Genomic DNA, 21,363 nt, shown 5'->3' with positions numbered 1-21,363 from the left:
AAATAGAGTTTTTTTTATTATTATTTATTTTTAAAAATTATAATTAATAGTTTATACAATATAAAATTTGTTTTATTAATCCCTAAACTTATTTTATATCATGTTTAACTGTCAAGAAATATTATTATTATTTTAAATATTATTTTGAGAGTTTTCAAGAATTTGACCTCAGAAAAGACACTTTTTTTTTCCTTGTCTTTTTTAATATACAAAATACATTGAAATCTTTATATAGCTACATAAATTGGGTATTTCGGATTTTTTTTCTTCTCTATAAAATATAATTTTCTTCTGTGTTACCCCTAGAGAAAGATCTATAAAAGTTTTATATCAAAGATTTATTCGTCTTATAGCTCATTCTAATTCTTTATTATCATAATTTTCTTTTAAACGACATTTCTAGGCAAAGTAATAAAGATATAACAAAACTGTTTACTCTAATAAAACCTAAGAAAAGAGAAATATATATATATATATATGCATAAGCCTATATATATATTGGCAATTAAATTTATAATTATTATAATAAAAACACTTTATAAGATTCAGCAAACACAATTTTTTTTTTTGGTGTGTGTTTTTCAAGAAAGAATTTGTATAGAAGTAATGGAAAAAAATACAAACGAAATCAACTGTCTTTGCATCTTGTGGGATTACAGGAATAGCAGAATCAACAGAAAATAGCTATTTGTTAATGTTTACAACTATTTTTCTCGTGTGGCTTACATAAAAATGTTCCTTTTCTGGCTATATCCGTTGTATATAATATAAAAAAGAAGAAAAAAGAAATTCCACAGGTGTAAGGAAGTTGGAGCCGCAAGGATTATAAAATTCTTATAAAAATGAACGAGTGAAAGTTTTTCAGACTTTCTATAAATTTAATAGGCCGGGGATGCAGAGTTGTGTTCCCTGTAGGAGACTATTTCCTATATATTAGAATCTGAAACGAAGTGCAAGTTTCGTGCTAGTGACAAGAAATACTTCTTCCCAACGGCCTTCAACAAGAGTAGAGAAACTCAACTCCTCGTCTGTGACGAGGTCGTATTAAATTTTTCATCTCCGATGTTTTCAATATTTGAAGATTACCGCTGGGAGACAGCACTACCACCGACTTGCTTAACAATGTTTAGACTGGATATGCAGCAAAGTCTGCTCTGTGTCTGTCGAGCTAATTTTCTCTTCTCTTCCTTAGAGAGATTCAATTGAGAACTTTCCCTGGCAACGACTAAAAATCTGAATCAATCCACACGTTTCTACTGTTAGACTAAAACTTAATGAGACTTTATTTTTTTTAATTCATCTGTCTGATTGATTTCTTCACACTCGTTTACTTCTATTAAAAGTTTATATATTTTAACTTCACTCAACTAATATTGCTAAATTTGTTATTATTCGCTAGAATTTCCAGTTCTTCGAGCGAATAAATAGGCCCCAATACGTGATGGCTACTTTCTGCAAATGGGGAGTTTGTATGGGGCAAATTGCTTAAGTCGATTCGCGACATTTTTCATGCTCGTGCGAGCGCGACAAATATACTAACGTCACGTCATGCTGCAACAGAAAATATATGTGATAGCGTATCAAACACTCGACCCAACAACTGCTATAATCTAGAAATCGTACGTATGGTCGAGCGGAAACATGAACGTTATTCTGTACATCTTAATATATTCTCATATTCTGTTAACACCTTAATAAGTTTGGGGAGTGACGTCTTCTTTTGTCACCTTTCTCTACTGATGAATAATAATAATAATCCTCTATTACATAAACATATTCTATTCCCTCGTCACGAATAGTGAAGAAACAACTCAACAAAGATATGGTATGTTGTTTCTTCGATTTTCTCCCTTAAAGTAACTAATACTTCAAACTAACCACCGATATTTCTTCTTCATCGTTCTCTAAATCTGTTCTTAGCGTGAGTAAAATCAAACAACCCTTCTCCTATACTACGTTATCATCTCAGGATAAATGGCAGGATTCAATATTAATTAACAATACTATTGTTATTCCTATAGAGAAGTCTATGTTGATCTATAATTAGCATATAGAGGCAGAAATTACGATTATAGATTTAACTCTGATAAACTTACACATAAATCTAATAGTGAAAGGGGGAGTCGAGCGTGAAGAATTCAATATGATGCTCTAAATTAATTACATTTAATTTTCAGATAATTTCTTCACATCTTTATAGCTTAATCTGTGTTATAAAAGTTAATATTTAAACGTAAAATAAAGAAAATCTTTGCAATTTAATGTAGGAAAATATCCTTCGTGTTTATTATCATTATTTTTCATGGAAGATATCACTTAAATTTATTATTTATTTATTTATTATTACTTATTTGAATAATGCATAATAGTTATATATTAATTTTACGAAACGAACTGAAAATTTTCTTTTAATATTCCCAAATTTAATGTATTCTTCTTTAATTTTTTTTATGAGAAAACAAGAGATAAATCTCTCGTAATAATAAAAGTAATACTTGAATATTAAACACAATAACAATAGGAAATTCTTTATTAAAATCGACCAATATTTTAATAATACACTTTCTAGAAATATTTAATAAAAAAGTTATAGCAAATGATCTAATTTTCTGCAATACAATCATGATTAAACACATATTTAAAAATCTTATATTTATATAACCATATTATAAATTAAAAAAAAGAAATTTATTATTATTATTATACAAAGATTTCTATATTTTAAACCTCGTATAAGTTTGAAAAATTTATAATTATTTAAAATATACATCGCACGTAATATATTCATGTATGAATACTAAGTGGGAATATTGTTAATGAGCAAACATCTCTTAATGTACTGTACAAATCGCGTATCCACCCAAAAAATATAACGAGGAATACAGAGAAAATTATGTTTGTCCGAAATGAGATCCGAACCCACGCCTTCCGATAACAAATTACATGATTAACGATCTGGCATGTTGTGAAAGTCTGGATTCTGACACTAGACACATTATTATGTCTGAATCTCGGTACCTTTCTGTGAATGATTACAGATTTATAAATTAGAATTAAACTTTTAACATAGTTTATTAATATAAAATCGCATTATAAACTGTTTAGATAATTTATTATTTATTAATCTTTATGTATAACTTATATTATAAATTTATCTTCATTTTAGCATTTACCATATTGTATAAACGAGAAATTATTTCGGTACAATGCCGGGCGCAATTTTTAATCATATTTTTTAAAATTTATTTAATTTAAAATATATGCTCTCCACCTCATATTAGTGTATTGCCCCTGTAAATCATACTTTCCCTATTAGCAAGTGAATCGTGCAGGTCATCTATTCGAGAAGGGGGGTTGTTTTTTAATTGAAATAACGTGAATAAGAAATTTATATGAAATTAAACGGGTTCACCTGCCCCTAAGGTTTCAATATCTGGTCTCGAGTTTCATTTATCTAATACCGTTCTCGAGATTAAGGAAAGACAGACAGACGGACGACAGTGGTAATGTATAGGTCTACAATCTTTTCAAAATTACAACCCAATAAGAAAATATTTAGGATGAATCTTTATAAATAATTTATATATAAATGTAATGTATTAAAGACACGTCTGTTGTAATATGAATACATTTATAAATTTCATGAAAAAGTTTTAAAGTATTAGACTAAATAAATTATATAAGAAAATAACATTCAAAGTAATCAAAAATTTAGTGAAAGTAGCCAAAATATTTACTAATGTTACACTTGTACAAAACAAAATTCCATTTAATTATAGAGATAGAAGCTAGAAAGGTTTTCTCGTATATCTCATCTTTAAGAACTATAAAAGTATAATAAATAAAATAAGTAGCTTTTGGTATTAAAATTCCCTAAGAAAATCATAGAAAATCGATAGTTTTTCGAGTATAACGAATAGAACACGTTCATTTCCTTACGAGATTCGTGCCAATGAATGTAGACCGATCACGCAACATCCAATAGACTACTATAAAAATTGATAGATGAAAAAAATATTTAAAAAANTTCTTTTGAAATGACTTTATCTCGAGAATTGGTGTAGAATTTAAGACAGGTACCCGCCGCGAAGGAGTCACAGTTATTGATACCTCCCAGGTAGATGAAGCGATGTTGCATTAACACGTATTCTCTAGTTGCTTGTCAGATTTTATTGAACCTGCTGTGGTGTTATCTTCTATCGTTCGAGAAATATTAACAATCGTGTCTCGTCTATGCAGCTACATACTTTATTTTCTTGCAGGAAAGAGGAACGAAAAAGAAGTTTATCTCTAGAGACAGACACCTATCTTCGTAACTAAATTGTAATTTATTTTGTTGCGAAATTATCTGAATGATTCCTCCTGAGAAACCTATTGTATAATTCTCTTTCGTTCACGTATTAAGTATTATTTGTTCGGGAATGTGTTTTTTCTCCTTTTTTTTTTTTTTAGAATTTATATTCGTTCAAATGACAATTTTATGGATGCAAAAGAAGGCACTCTGATTCTATTTTCGAGACTCTTCGAATTAACTTAAATTTTAAAAAAATTAGAATAATTTAATCTTTTTTTAAGTCCAACATTGAAGAAGTAAAAGTATAATAAAGACAGCATCTTTATAATAAGGTTGGATAGAGTTTCATTTCAATCGAGTTGATTTTTCTATAACTTAATTTATAATTATCTTAATTACTATATGTAATTTAAAAGAACTTATACATTTCTACGATATAATCATAGGTTTTATCCATATAAATACAGAGAAAATTCGAAAAAAAAACCTCGATTCACACGGACCTTTTCTGAAGAAAAGTAATAGTCTTCTATTGTGTATCTTGTAATGATAGAGGAGAACCATCAAAAACAATCAACTGTTTTAATTAAAGTCTGCAAAATTCGACATTAATTATTTAGTTACATAAGGTGGAAACGTTGTTTTTTTCTCCCCTTCATTTTCTTTAATAATCTTTTTTTTTTCTTGATAAATTAACTTCTTTAATAATTCAAAACAAACACAGCACCATTCTTTGTCTTAGTTGTAATTAAATAATTACTCTAAATGAAAATTTCATGAAGTTAAATGGATATATAAATTTTGAACATGAAGAATTTTATATTATTTTTCTATATATTTCACTATAGACATCTAAAATTAAAGAATCATCATATACACAACCCATTGCTTTTTACGCTTTTAATTAAATTTGTAGAATAAAAAAAATAATAATAATTAAAGTATGTTTTTTTTTATTATTTTAAAGGCTTTTATTATTATTATTATTATTATTATTATTATTGTTTAATTTTTAAAATACCTTCTTCTAAAAGGATTAATATTTACTATTTAATTCAATAAAATATTCTTTTAAAATTATAGAGGAAAACTCATCACGTTTCAAATAGTAAAAACACAGTAATAATTAACTAATTATTTATTTATTTTTAATTATTTTATGATATATTTAATTGGCGAATAGAAAATTTAAGGATAGAAAAAAAAAACGTTACGTTTAAAGAGTTGAAAGTCGTTTAAAGCCAAATTTGTTCAATTAGTAGGTGAACTTATGGGAACATTTAATTAATAATTAAATAACGTGTAGTCACGAATTTAAATGTTCAAATAGCCAAGATCCCGATGAGATTTATTTCGTAAATTATTGTTAAGTTGAAGTCTATATATTCTAATGTAATTAAAAATTCAGTAAAATGAACTTTCTAAATTCATCCAACTTATTATGGTAAACTTCTATAATAAGTTAACTTAATAAAAATTATATTTTCCATATTAAATTCTAAATAATCTACTAAAAGTATATTCGAATTAATGGAAAATGTATTAAAAATTCTCATCACACCATTCCAGTTATTTAAAATTAAGATCGAAATTAGTTGCTAAAAATATATATATATAATTTTTCTTCTTTATTATTATTTTTTTTTAATAAAGAAATTTCGTGTTTCTGAATTGACTATTTATTTCCCTATTTAATGCAGTTATATTTTCTTCAAATAATTTAAATTTGAATTATGTGATGTGCATAATTATATTTCCGAATTTTTTTCCCCATGTTAATGTAAAGAATTTCATTTAACATTTATATTTTTTAACATAAATATAAGTTCAAAACGAGCAATTATTATTATTCAATTTTTCATCGACTTTTAATTTTAAAAAAAAAATCACGTGACTTCCGGTGTAGATCGGAAGTTTGGGACTTCAGTTTTCCATATCTGGTCTCGATTTTCATCTATCTAACTCGAGATTAACGCAGGAGGACAGACATACAGACGGGCCAATGTGGAAACGTATAGGTCTGTATAATTAATTATTTTGCAATTTTATTCTATTTATTTATATATTATTTATAATACAAAGGTAAAGTGTGACATGATTTAAGAACATCTCACGTGAAAAACAATACAATACAATACAAAAAAAGACGTTCCCATTAAAACAAAATAAGCAAGCAACAAGGATAAAAAATAAATAAAGTAGGAGATATTTTAGACGATTTATTTAAATTTAATAAAAATATTTCTTTAAGAAAACGTATCACACAGTATTATTTACAATCTTTGAAAAAAAATTGACTTTTATGTTACACTTTTTCGTGATTTAATATTAATTTTATTGGATAAATAAAAAAAAAATACAAGTATAATATCTCTCAGTGTATTTTTACATAATAATAATAATAATAATAATAATAAATTTAACAGTTTTTTTAAGTTAAAATTTAAATATAATAATTAATTAATTAAAATTTAATTTTTAAAAATATTAATTCAGCGTTTATTATTGTTATTTTTAAAGACACCCCCCAAAAAAATCGATAAGACGTGTTAAAATAATTGCTAAACCAATTATCGATAATAATTTACAATGTAATTGATTTAATGCAACTTCTTTTCGTAAATAAAAGTTAAATCCTTCCTTTTTTTTAAACAAAATAATGAGACTAGTATTAATACTTTTTGAAGTATAAATATCTTATTTTTCAATTTATAAATAATTTAAATAATATTCTTACTTTAATATACAAAAAGACAGATTAATTTATATAATTAAATATCAATATTTTAAACAAAAAAGAGACTTTGGAGATGTCTCTAAAAGTTAGAAATTTAGAGTTTTACAACAAAGTTAGACTTAATTGTTTAGAGTTTTCTCCAACAAAATTCCTCAGCTTTCAATTGAAATGACACTTGTTTACCTGGGAGCATTAAAAAAAGACGTAAAAAAGAGTTATATTATTGATTATATATAAAAAGTGGCATAGGTCGTTACATCGATTTTCTAGTAAACACGAACATTTAACTCATTACTGCTTGATAATTGCGTTCGATGTCAGGAACATAGAATTGCGTTCATAAAGTCCCTATAGAGAGTGACGTTTAGCTAGCGGGCCGGACAGAGGAAATCCCAGCAGTAATTTCCGCACCTCCAACACATAGATAAGAACAGTAAGCGAACAATGAGATTAACAATAGAGAGTGAAAACAATGGAAATACCTGTTATTGTAACGTGTCACTGGTAAACGTACGAAGCGCTAACAAGGACAATTATGAGGGTGCGGGTAAGATAAGAGGAACGAAGTTCCCTAATGACACAAATTCTCTTCTTCGACTCCTCTACACTTGCTCCAGGAACAACAATAATAGCGAGCAACCCTACGCCATCTTTGTGCCATTATAATATAGATTTTTCTAGTTAATTAGGAGCGTCGTTTTGTAAATAGTAATGGCTAATTTAACTTAAAAAAGAAAAAAATTTCGGAATAATCATCAAAAAATATCTAAATCCGTCGAATGTCGACACGTTTCGTTGTTTTTCAAAAGATAAAGGAAGCTGGACACGGTTTTAAAACAGAAAAATCCAGTAGATTGTGTTTGACAACAATCTAGGATAAGAAAAAATACCGAAGTCGACATTCAATCAAGGAAGTTCATTCCGATAACACAATAACTTGCCGAGAAGAGAATCCAATCTCTTTCTCTCGATGGGATGTGGAAGGATAAGATAAATTGTTTACAGAAAGATTAATTTTAAGATAAGAAAGATCTAAGCGAGTATCTTCTCTATACAAGTTTTGGACGACAGACGACTCGGAGACGACGAAGAAGACAGAAAAGGGAGAAAAGCGTCGAATGGCGTGAGTAGCAAACATCAACAATCCACGAGAAAATCGATAACGAGAAAAAACTCGACGTCATCAACTGTGTCGTCCCGACATCTTGGAATTGTAATTGACCACTTCACACTATCCAATAAAATGAAACGTAAGTTTTCGTCAAAGAAAAAAAAAATCTTCTAAAATAACACCAATTTACGTGCATTAACTGGCGTAAATTCTCGACTTTATGTCAATATAAAGGTTTAAAAAATGAAACTTTACAAAAATATATATTATAGTTGTATCCAGACTAGATTTTTGTTCGCCTCTAGTGACGCATAGATTCTCTCCCCCGTGGAATAAATCAAGCACATCATGGATGGGAGACCTTAATCCTTTTATAGAGAGTTGCCGGCTTCCCCCTGCGAATACAGATATACAGAATGGTATTAAATTATAGAACGCTTCTCGTGTTCTATTAATCTTCTTAAAGTCCAGGTACTGATTATATTGCAAGATCCTCATCATTTATAAAGTCTACATAGGGAGTGTTCCTTTCTTCTCTTCCAATATAAATCTGTAAACGTTTACTTGTTTATCAATTAGAAATATAAACAGAATTTTAAACAAACAAAGAGTATTCTAGCTTTCTGAAGCGTATTTGCTAATAGAACGTGTTCTGAAAGTTGACATTTTAAAATTCAATTCTTTTATGTGCTATTTGTGGATTTAGAATTCCTCACGTTCGATACGTAGACATTTTGATATGATTTTCAATAATTATTATTTCAATTTTCTCTTTTATCCTATGGGATATATTTTTCATTAAAGTATAGAGTGTAAATAAAATTAAAACCTAGAACAAGTTGCATTATTCCTTAATGATGATGACCGATGTAAATATTTGCTTAAAGATCTGTTTCATATCACTTGTCTCTTTGGAGATTCCTGTGATTAACCAGACAATTTTCTGCAAACAGAGAAATTCTAACTATTTCTCTATATTACCTAGAAATGTATAAATCTTCCTCGACTTTATTCGTTTCAAAATATGATCATTTCTTATTAAAGCAACGTGTATCTTTGTCAAACTTGAAAAAAATCAATTTAAAAAGTATTATTTGATTAAATATTAGATGATAAACTATCCGGATGTTGAGAAATTGTGTGAAGAGAAAACAATCAAATGCGGTTCTATGTAATTAGTGGAATCCCCTTAGACCCCACATGAAGATAACTTGGGTCACGTAATGACGTCTTCTGTCCTCGTATAGATGTAATTATGTAGGATAGGATAAAAACTAAGCATCCCTCCCCAAAATTGTAAGGCGGAGTCCTGAACTTCTAAAATTACAGACCTTTTCCTCTAAACGCTGGTTGCCAGTGAAGGATCTTTTTAAACAGAAAGAAAACAAACAGGAAATTCTACCAGGCTGTTGATATCGTGAAAAAAAAAATTAAAAGAATAGTTAGGTAGTTTTATATATCCTATATAAGAGTAGAAATCTGTGCAGTTATCTATATTTATGTGTGAAAATTCTGATGTAATTCTGATGACTTAGTTTTGGTGATGTTCTTTTCATTAGTAGAAGCTGCCGATAATAATGTAGTGGTTATCTTCAAAAAAAAGGACGTAATTCGATATGGAATTCTTCGAAGGAATTGCATTCATTCTTCCTGTTGTTTTCCCTCATTCTCTCACATCATCTAATTCTTCTGAGACTTTCCTTATCCCATCGTCTTTCTCTTAGCGACATCCGTTTTTCTCTTATTGGCTTGAAACACAGAATACAAACCTTAGTCCAAATAAAAATCGAGATATAGTTTAGTGGCATAAGGGTCGAGATATCGTTTCAGTCCTTGAGAGATTATAGTGGATAAAATCATAAGTTATACAAGAATTGCAACTGTGATGACATTTTTGCAATCCTGTCTTAAAGTTTTATGGATGCAATTACATGTGATACGGCAGAAAATTTTTAAAAAAAAAGCATTCCAGAAATCTTGTGGATAGACACAGATTCACTTTTTTTTTTCTTCGTCACCCATTGAATACAATTTAAATAATCCAAAGATTATGAGGAATAACAACATTTATGACTATTTTTAAAGGATTTATTCCAGTGAATAAAGCGTTTCAGAAAGTTATTTTACGATCAGATGGGTATTTAATGCGTAAATCCAGATCAGAAACGGCATCATCGAACAAGTTAATCGATACTAGGTCATAAATAACATTCACAATTTGTCTACTAGTGACAGACAATTTCCGCAGAGCACTAGACGAGAATATTTCCAATCGGTTAGGTGCAAAATGACAGCTTACAGAGGACATCGAGGTGAATCCAAGATTATGACAGTAATTAAATTTCCATATCGGTGATGACGGACTAATAAATTAGACGGCTGACAACCAGCAATCACATCAACCTACTGCTACATATTTATCGATAGAACGTTTAATAACAATCATTTCGAATTGGGCATAAGGTTGTAGCTTAATGAAACCGAGCTAATCGTTTGGAACGTTGATCCGCATCAATCGAGTAATTAACAGACCCGCAGCACGTTGTTACGAGGGGAAGAAGATAGCAAAATTTCACCCTACCATCAGATAAAAAAAAAAAAAAAAAAGCAGATGTCGAGGAGAACTCTCTCGTATCCTATCGTAATTAACGACTCTCTAAGAAAACTCAGATTTAGGTTAAAAATATATCAAACTGTCTTCTTTTGAAATGACTTTATCTCGAGAATTGGTGTAGAATTTAAGACAGGTACCCGCCGCGAAGGAGTCACAGTTATTGATACCTCCCAGGTAGATGAAGCGATGTTGCATTAACACGTATTCTCTAGTTGCTTGTCAGATTTTATTGAACCTGCTGTGGTGTTATCTTCTATCGTTCGAGAAATATTAACAATCGTGTCTCGTCTATGCAGCTACATACTTTATTTTCTTGCAGGAAAGAGGAACGAAAAAGAAGTTTATCTCTAGAGACAGACACCTATCTTCGTAACTAAATTGTAATTTATTTTGTTGCGAAATTATCTGAATGATTCCTCCTGAGAAGCCTATTGTACAATTCTCTTTCGTTCACGTATTAAGTATTATTTGTTCGGGAATGTGTTTTTTCTCCTTTTTTTTTTTTTTAGAATTTATATTCGTTCAAATGACAATTTTATGGATGCAAAAGAAGGCACTCTGATTCTATTTTCGAGACTCTTCGAATTAACTTAAATTTTAAAAAAATCAATTAAGAATCCTTCGATAAATAACACGAAAATAAAAAAAAAAGTATCATTCCTGTTATACGATCTGATGGCAATTTATCGTATTTTATCGCTTCATCTAATCACTAAATTCAATTTTTCTTCAAAGAAGTTCGTTATATGATACGCTAATATCTAACAAAATCCGATTTGTTTCAATAAACATTAAAATTCTAATTTTTTCCTTCTCTTTCTTTGCAGATTATTCTAATAAAACAGATTATCTTTGATATATATTCTACCTCTTAAACAACTCTAATTTTATCGATGTATCTAAATAAAAAAAAAAATAAATAAGATAAAGAGGCAAACAAATTCTTAAGTTACTGTATTTGATTTTCTAAAATAAAAATTGTTTTAAAAAAATTAACAAACATGTTATTCGAAAGATGAAGGAAGAAGAGACATGAATAAAATTTAACTTAATCGATTCAATTTTAATTCTAAACACGTATAGATGTTTAAACAAAGCTAATTTGATGCAATTCACTTAATGTCAAACCATTACGGTAAATCACAGATGAGTGACAAAATATTGAATAAATATACAGTATCTATAAGACATTAAAGCATGGATTACCACTTAAATAACTTCAAAAAAATATCAGCCTGTGGGTTTACATCATTAAAATCTCGAAATCTATGTCTACAAATTGTGCATGGATCACACATCACACGTTTCAACTGATGGAAATTAAAAGATAATATTCATTAACGTTAATAAAGGGATCGGTTCTGTTGATTGTTTAGTAAAATGAGAAACGATTGTAACATCTTTCCTCGTTTCTGGAAAGAACCGAACTTGATTTGTCTTCATCCCAGCTGACAAATAACAGGGATTTGGTTTGTACAGGAACTAACGTTATTTCTAGTACATCGTGTTATCTTGGACCACCCGTACCTCTCATTATTTATTGTCTGACACTTATCTTATGTATACTTGTCTGGAGACAATTGTCTGGTAAGAGTAAGAGAGAGAGAGAAAATTCGATTTTATTTTACATCGTTAAGTTCTATACAGGTTGGTTTAAAAGAGTTAGTTCTATTAGAAGACAAAAATATCCATCGTTTCATATAGAAAACGTATATGTAAAGTAGTCTTATGTTGTAAAACAACATGATGAAATATATTTCACAGCTTAAATCACAAGTCAAACTAATAGTAAATAAAAGTTTTTTTAAATGCAAAGTATTTTAGAGAAAATCTGGAGAATGTTGATAGTGACATGGGTTTTAAACTATGCTTCACAGAGCCAATAGATAGAGGAGAACCAACAAATTTGCTGAATTTTACGACTGAAGATCAGTATGTTGTTACACATGGGTTTTATCTTCAAGTAAAGAAAATGAGGGTTCTCCGTCAACTGTCAAGATAGCGCAAGCAGTGGGCTAAAGAAACGAAGCGATTAAAGAAGCGGAGAAGAAATTCCTGACTCAGCATCTATAACTATGATGCATTCGAACATTTGTTGATTATACACACCATCCACAAAGGGAGGAGCCTCTTACTAATCAGTAAAGGTTATTACGATGATCTGTATAATGGAACTAGCGAAGGATATAATCAGATTACGACAACGTCGCATGGAAGTTGGTCTGGAAAAGTTAGCCATTATCATCAAGATCAATCAAATTCTTTTGGGTCTTCTTTATTAGCAAACCGACTCATATTATATAGGATTAGAAAAGAATTAAAGATAATAACAGATCTTCTGGACTTTCTCTTTTCTATCTCACGTCCTCTAAACTAGAAAGATAGTAATTCTTGAAGTAGTAAATTAGATAAAAATGTAACACTAAATGATGCAATTTTTCTATTTTTAGTAGAAAAATCTGTCATGTAGGAATTAATTCGAATAAAAATTATGAAACACGGGATATATTATCATTCTATTAATTAATTTTGAACTCTTATCTAATAAAATTCCTGTAGAAAGTGGTACATAAATGTAAATGATGTTTGAGGAGAGAAAACAATAAATCAAAGAAGAACAACTAACTAAAGAAAGAAGTGGAGTCTTTAGCTTCTTACTAAGTTGCCCACACCCGTTCGATCCATCTTTCCATTTAATGCGGCACGACACGCCAGACTCACTTCTTGGCCGTGCAATTTTCCTACATCATAGACGTGTCCAATAGAGCTCTGGCTGTCAAGAGGACAGTGCACTGCATGCTTCCCAACGCCTTATCTACACTATCATTCTGTGCCTGCCTTTCTCTTATAATCAATAAGTGCTTTTGTTTCTCTAAGGGAAACACCTCCTGCAGTCACAGTCGTGTTTACACAGTTGCCGAGACTTCCGGTTGGTTGCTCCCTTCTCCCAACACGTCACACGTCACTGCACGTCACTGTTGATAGACTTACTGGCAGCACCGGACAAAGAAAATTCCATTAAATTTCTACTTTGTTGCTGTTTTTTTTTCCTTTTTCTCCACCCCTTAAAATCCTTTCGGTATCTCCAGTATAACCCAACAACATTCGTGAATGCCTAACGTAAATGCTCAACACGAGTTTAGAGTTTGTTGGAACGATTTCAAAGCAAATTAATTCGAAAGAATTTTACTTTCTTTTAAAGAAATATCTTAGTAAAAGCTTGAAGATAAGGCACATTAACCATTGAGCACGGAATGCGATCGCTTTTCTCTAAGTGTAAAATGTTACTAAGAATAGTAAGCGATCGTCGTCAAAACACGAGTTAAGGTCTCGAGAAAGCTGGAAATTTTTAGAAACTGACAAGCCAGAAAGATGAGAATTCTTAGAAATAACCCCCAAAAAAAAGAAAAAGAAAAAAAAAATAACATGCCGACGCCCGAAGGAACGTGTTAAAGTGGTATGAAAATGGCCGTAAGCAAAGTGAAACTACAAAATTGTACCTATAAAACTTATACTTAAATAAGAATATAAACAAAATTTTACATAGTTAATGCCGTAAAAAATTTTAAGTAGTTTTTATTCTGTAAATAATATCAATATTTTAAATTTTTAATAATATAACTTTTTGATATTATAAACTCCATTAAAGTTAATTTAAATCTCTTAAAAAAACGCATTTTAGTATATAGAAAGATGTTATTTATTTATCACTTAACTACTTTACGAAGGTAATTTTTAAAGTTAAAGTGACTTTTATAATAAATAAATAAATATTCAAGCTTTTATATTAGATTATATTTACTTTTAAAGTTAAAATTCCAAATTTAAAAAGTTTCTCTCCTTCATTTCAACTTAATAATATTATTTTTAGAAGTTTATATAATATATTTAAACCACGATTCTGTTTATTTTTAATGTTTATAATTATAATTTAAATCAAACACGTCGTATCGAAACTCACCCCTTAATCATCCGTCGAGACATTAAAACCAAATTTAGTACACACGATGAAATTATGGTAAACATCCAAATCTCTAGATTCCAACCGAATTTTATATTTAGATAACTTTTTAATGGATAAAATTTCATCTTAATATAGCTCATAATTTTATAAAATATAAATATAATTTATATTTAATTAAAGTCATCCAACTAAACGACTATATAAAGTCAATTTTGGATAGTTGGATGCTAGAGAAAAATCAATGAAGTTGAAAAGCATAAGGACGATGTGCTAACAGACAGTTTGGTACTAAGACCAGAAGAAAGATAAAGCTTGGTGACAAATATCATGTTGACAGGGGAACATCAGAACAGAACTGAGTAACTTGGCTTTTACATCAGTAGCTTTCATCCATCTCGTCTGTCAATGTCTAAGAAAGAACATCCGGATGAAGTAGCTACAAACCACCACCATTAAGATGTCATTGTTGTTCTTATACTACCATAGAAATATTTACGATACGAAACACATTAATTACATTTTAAATCCCTTTTCAAAGATCCAAAACTATACCAACACGTTACAACAACAGCTATATATTTAATAAAATGTGTTACTTCAATATTCAATTTTCAATTACATTAGTAGTTTGTTTTTAGACATTCAATTGCATTAAATTTATGTAAAGAAACTCGGGGGAGAAAAAAATATGAGGTGGATTAGGAAGAGATAAAAACTATTTAAGTGGCACACCACGTATACGGTGTCATAAAGTAAACCATAAAATTAAAGAATTATCCTGTGGTATACCAAAATCGTTATCGTAAAAAGTATTGTCGTCACTTTTAATGTGGAGGTGAAAAGGACTCGAGGTCCGTCACCCCGATTCAATCCAAAAAGGCTGATTATACGTCGAAACAAGCTAGAAAAAAAAAATAAAGAAAAGATAATATATTGATCACCTCGGTAATTATTCATGTTGAGACACTCTTTAATTACATCTTTGTCTTCGCTTTAATAACAGATGAGGTGTTGTTTAGACCTTGAAAAGGTCATTTTTGGTTTGATCGTTGCAATAATTGTTGCTATCTTACGAAAAATTCCAGAAAAATCTCTCCCACTAAAATATTTCTTTTTGATCTCCCGATAACCTCCAAATTGCTCTATTAGAAGAGTTTTTAAAAAAAATATTAACAAAATTTACAATTTCTTAATGTTTTTAGATAAGCCAAATAACGCACGATTTTATATTGTTAACTTTTTTGAGATCTTTTTTATTATAGTAAAGAATACAAATAAGAAACTGAATTTCTTGAAATAGTATGTAAAAATAATTTTTCTTCGTTAACATACTTTGTTAAATTCATAAATAAAGCGACAGAAGAGAATGAATATAGTCGATATGCAGAGAGTAATTTGGTAATTACTATATTCAATTGAGAGAGTTAAAACTAGCGGAATGTGTTGGGCCAGTGTTGACAAATGATAAGCGCAGTGAATCTGTTAAATGTAAAGGACAGTTCCTTCCCAATCTAGTAAATTCCTTGCGCTTTGGACTGTGCATTCGGCAAGCAACAGATGTCCTCTCGACGCAATTTCATGGTGATCGCGTGCAATTGCCTGCTTCTGGCATCCAGTTAACGATCGCTTGGAGATCCGAACACCAGAGCCTGTTTAATGTGGTCAGCTTAAATCACTCTGCAATTCACTGCACACTAAAATCGGCTTTGCCACAATACTAATTCCGGCTCGGTTACTTCCATCTATACAAAACAATTCACGTCTATGCCTATTGTCATTCCTGCAACTCTATCTAACTATTCACCTTAACGCATTATTAATAAGTTTCCAAATTCTCACCTGCCAGGGGTGATTTTTTTCGCACGACCCATCGTGACCCATCCATTATATACCTATAACTTATACACTTTTCAATAATCGGCATCTTAAAGGGATTATTCGAATAATCGAGCATTGCATTACATACAATGAAGTATTAATGCCTCGTTATCTGTAATATAATGCGTGATTATTATTTCTTTTCTTGCCTAATTAACACCTTTTTTAGCATATTGTAATGCCTAATTATGATCTTTATCTTTTTTATATTGCATTAACACTTTTATGTATCAATATTAATTTACATAGAAGCATTAATGCAGCACGGGAGAGGAAAAATATGCAGAAAAGGCATATTTTGTATTAATGCATCGATGCACATCAAGTATTAACAACAAAAAAATAAATACAAAGACAAAGATTTGCATGATAATCAATTAATAGAAAATATGTTGCATTTCTGGTAAATGGGATAAATTAGAATCTGGTAAATTTCGATGAAAATCAAATAGGATGCTTCATTGCTGTCGGGACAACAGACATTTGATGCACGAAGGAATTTCGTGTTGTACGTAGTGTCGTTAATTAGACCTCCTAATTATGGTGTACTCCTCATTTATCAATAACAGCTGACAGTTCGAACGATTGCAGTGTCTAGAACGAGTCGGGCAACCCTCCAACTGTTTTGATTTAGTAGACAAATTTCTAGAACTACGAAACCATAAAACAGTGGCTGATGTTGTCTCTAAAGCGAGAATCTCTATTGATAAAGCTAGGATTTACATTCTAATTATATCGCAGATTGTACATAAAATATAAAAAACAAAAAAAAAATGATGATGTAAAAAAAATTTGTCGAAACTTTACTATCCATTCTGTAATGCTAAGATTCACTGCCAAGCTATCACCATCAGAAATGGCCGTACAACATGTTATTACAGAGGATTATAGCTTTAGTCTGTCTCTGTACAACTCTGATAACCTCAACAAACGTCAACCAATCCGATTAAAACTTGTTTCCCATCGCCGTTCAGATTTCTTAAGGTTTTAGCGGGTCTGTGTGTCTGTCTATTGACCAAAGAAAAAAAAAAGAAGGTGGAAATAAATATAAAAACATTTCGTTTCGTAACCAAAGCTGTAAATAGACAGTTGTAATCTATAATACGCGAGCTAACTTTATCTGAGTCACAAGGCACCATGTTCTTACTATCTGACTATAGAAGATGGAACCCCGAGGCAGGGACACTCGGGACGAAGACCATAAACGAAGTAAAAAAAAAAGTGGGGGAGACAGTTTAAAAACTGAGAAAGCCGGAGGTTGAAAAGAAGGGAGGAATTCCATTCTACACTATCTTTTGTGAGGGGAGAAAAGTTTTTGGAAAGATCTCGGGGGTGGTAGTTCCCTAAAGGCCAACGTTGGAAATTAAGACGGATATCGTGGTGCAGTTCTCGTTAATGATACATAATGACACACGGCACGTGGGTATGTGGCCGGGAGAACAGGTTGTGACCAACTGTACATATCTAACTGTCTTCGTGATAGGGAGGTAAGCAAAAATAGCTCGAGACACGCAACTCTGTACCATCCACTTACAGACAACGGCTCGTTGACAGCATCGTGGATCTCGTTATGTGGTGATAGTGGTAATGCTAGTGGGCCCCACGGAATGGTTATTGTGAATAAGCACCTCTTTTTTATTATCTCTTCTAGGGATCATTTTACCCTTAAAAAGATATTCTTTGCAACTATTTATAATCGTTATTGTGAAACACGAACGAGAATGATATTTTGGTGAACATTTTCAAAAGAATATACAGACGGACTTCAGAGAAATGATGCTGTAAAGTAAGATAAAAGGTTAGAAATGCCTCCTGTCATTGACACTAGCCTATAAGATAAGTAAAAATGGCATAACAAACATGCAAAGGATTAATGTCCTCCACCTATCTTGTTGAATGAATTCTATAATTAAATCTACGAGACAAACAATTAATCAATGGATTAAGATAATCATTTATCTATCTTCAATTCCCAGTCCATTTACGAGTATATAAATGGATACAGAAGAATATTTTTAAAATATTATCCATCTACTCTACCAGGTGTGTATAAATATTAAAATATACGGATAAAAATTCAAAAAAAATAAGGTATTCATCATTATCCATCTATTATTTTATCATTCTCTTTATACTTGTAAATGGATAAAGATCCGAAGATAGATAAGATGTAACGAGATATGAAGATAAATGAATATCTGTATGCATAAATTAATTCTGAATTTATCCATAAAGAAATTGGTAATGATAATATATTACAAAATATTTTAAATTTTTTAAAAATATTCTAGAGATTTAGTATAAACAAATGCAAGTTATCTGAATTGGAAATGCTCGAGTCAAATCCGTATTCATGAGTGAGTATCCATGACCAAAAGTTCTCTTTTAATAGAAATCTTTAAAGATCTAAACAATAATTCTGACAAAAAAAAATTACATTTTTAAATCTCTTAATTTTATTTCAGTTTTTATTGATTTTTTTTCCATAAACGAGTAAATTAGACCAGTTAAAATGGATCAAATTTAGAATGAACGAAACAATATATATATTTATCTCACAGAGATGGAGGATTTTTTGAATAACTGGTGTGCTAATAGATTTAGAATCTCGGATCAGTGACAATTGCCGCTTCATTTGATTGAATTCGATAAAACACGGCTCAATTTATGCAACATCTAATATATAAATTGAAGATTTTAAAGAGATTCTACTGTAATAATATTCTGTATATTCCCTATCGCCTCATAAAGCGTCTCATCAAATTGTTTCTCTGTAGTTAAATGGTTATTGTACGGGAGATTTCTCTATTGATTCAACGTCCTCAGACGAATTGTAATAGATAATTACAAGAGAAATTCCCTGCACCTAAGCTACGTTCCAGCTATGTTGTTGATGGATGAGCACCATGCACCGTCACTCGCTGCTATTGTGCATTGGTGATTAATGGTTTCGCCTTTTTGTGTCCGGTTTATATTTCACGTTGTGTAGATCGACTACGGAGTTGTATTATAGCGAAAGCATATATATATATACATATACACTCTACATTTACTTTGTCCTATGACTTTTTTACTGTTTATAAAAATTTATTATGGAACTAAATCGACAATGTCAAAAAGGGAGTTATCGAACAAAAACAGATACTTAAATTCTTTTATTTTCTATAAAAATCTCAAAAATCTTCCAAGTAGTCATTTGCATAGCGCATCATCGATGGAAGATTTATAGAGAGTTCTTGAATATATCGATACTCCTAAGAAAATATGACATTAGAAGAAAGAAACATGAACACAGGTAATCGGCCAGCCATGTAACGTTAATTTGTCACTACGTTGCTGTGTCTAACAAGAGTAATTGTCGTGCAGTATCGAGGACAGTGGACCCTGGCACATCTCCAAAGCTGAAACTCCCTGCAGGAGGCCGAACTGACAAACAATGTTAGTCTCACGGGCACCAAATAGACCACCGAACGAGGTGATTTAGATCAGTTTCATCAAATTAGTACAGAGCACTCCATCAATTATTATTACTTGTAACTTCGGATGTCTTTAGTTACTTGAAAAATAGAAATTGTTAGAAACAATTCGGAACGTTAGGGAACAATTTGATGAGTATTTCGGAAGGAAAAACATTTGATAAGTTAAATCGTTTGTGGAATAAAAGTTTAGGATACGATTCGATCGTAGTAATTTCGGAATAATCTATAATTGAAAGGCATTAGATAGAAGGAAAGTCACCGACAGATACATCAATAGAACACATCCGACCAGTCACTACGTCCATATTAACAGGAGAGCCGCTCCAGTGCAAGAATAAACACAAGCTGTTACATTATTACAACCGCACATTGTCAGATGGTGCGAGGCCACTAATTACAATGATCGTGTCGAAAGCAGTCACGTGGACGGGTATAGAAAAACTAAGCGATAAAACGGGAGAATATTTTTACAACGGAGGAGTTGGAGGAGGAAGAGGAGGAGGAGGAGGATTAATGTGAAGGTGAGGAGGCCAGATCGATGCGAAGTGTCCGCGCCCATCCATTAACGTCGCCAGTTTTCTTGCCCACTTCACACTAACACGTATAATTAGATGGAATATGATTCTTTCCTTTGTTCCGCTACTATCCGACCGTTGGAGCTTCTCTAATGCTGTTAAACCCCGACGTCCAAGTAGAGAAACCATTTTCTTGGATGCTTTTGTTGACCGGTGCCGAGAATTTTCCAATTAGGCTGGGATTTCGTTTAATGACAGCCAACACAATAGCCTTTCCTGCCAACATACCGCACTTCAAACTTTTATTCCACATCGAGACAGCTGTCTATCTGCAATGACTGGAAAAGGAACAAGTATTAGACTCGGACATCTCATTCTCTGATAATTACTCCAGGCATTAAGAAGACAAATTCTTTTTTACACTCACTTTTTTCAACGAAACCAACCGAGCATTTTACTCATTAATATATAATTATTTTCTTCGTCCTTCCTTCTTGCAAATAAAATATTCTCTGAGAAAAAAAGAGTAGGAAAAAAAGTGTATATCTTTTCTACATCGAATCAAACTCCAAAGACAAAAACTGTTCCCCGAAGATGGAGAAGTTCTTTTCATTCGAGATGAAGATAGAAATCAAAAATTTTAATAAAGGTAAGTAGAATAATTAGAAATGTAAGGATTACATCGTAAAAAAAGAAAGTGGAGTGAAATTTTAAAAAAAAAAAAAGCATCGAAAAATGTAAAGTTTAGACGGAGAAAATCGTGTAAATCTT

The 21,363-nt window shown here is 30.7% G+C and overlaps 1 protein-coding gene and 2 long non-coding RNA genes across 4 annotated transcripts in view; 1 reads left to right on the top strand and 2 right to left on the bottom strand.

The window, feature by feature from the left end:
* Nucleotides 1-21,363, bottom strand: part of LOC111626557 (semaphorin-2A-like) — a 257,482-nt gene that overhangs the window by 155,379 nt on the left and 80,740 nt on the right. The window lies entirely within an intron of this gene.
* LOC111626558 lies at nucleotides 5,001-7,440 on the bottom strand. Its single transcript, XR_002756895.1, has 3 exons — nucleotides 7,313-7,440; nucleotides 7,032-7,214; nucleotides 5,001-5,055 (listed from the first exon to the last, which is right to left on the bottom strand). It is a non-coding gene; the product is annotated as an uncharacterized LOC111626558 (long non-coding RNA).
* Nucleotides 7,566-11,664, top strand: LOC111626559. Its single transcript, XR_002756896.1, has 2 exons — nucleotides 7,566-8,281; nucleotides 11,584-11,664. It is a non-coding gene; the product is annotated as an uncharacterized LOC111626559 (long non-coding RNA).

This window comes from Centruroides sculpturatus, unplaced genomic scaffold, assembly GCF_000671375.1.
Source record: "Centruroides sculpturatus isolate CEXI.00-Female unplaced genomic scaffold, Cexi_2.0 scaffold413, whole genome shotgun sequence".
NCBI lineage: Eukaryota > Metazoa > Arthropoda > Arachnida > Scorpiones > Buthidae > Centruroides > Centruroides sculpturatus.
The sequence above is the reverse complement of the archived record's forward strand: the minus strand, read 5'-3'. Positions and strand labels throughout refer to the sequence as shown.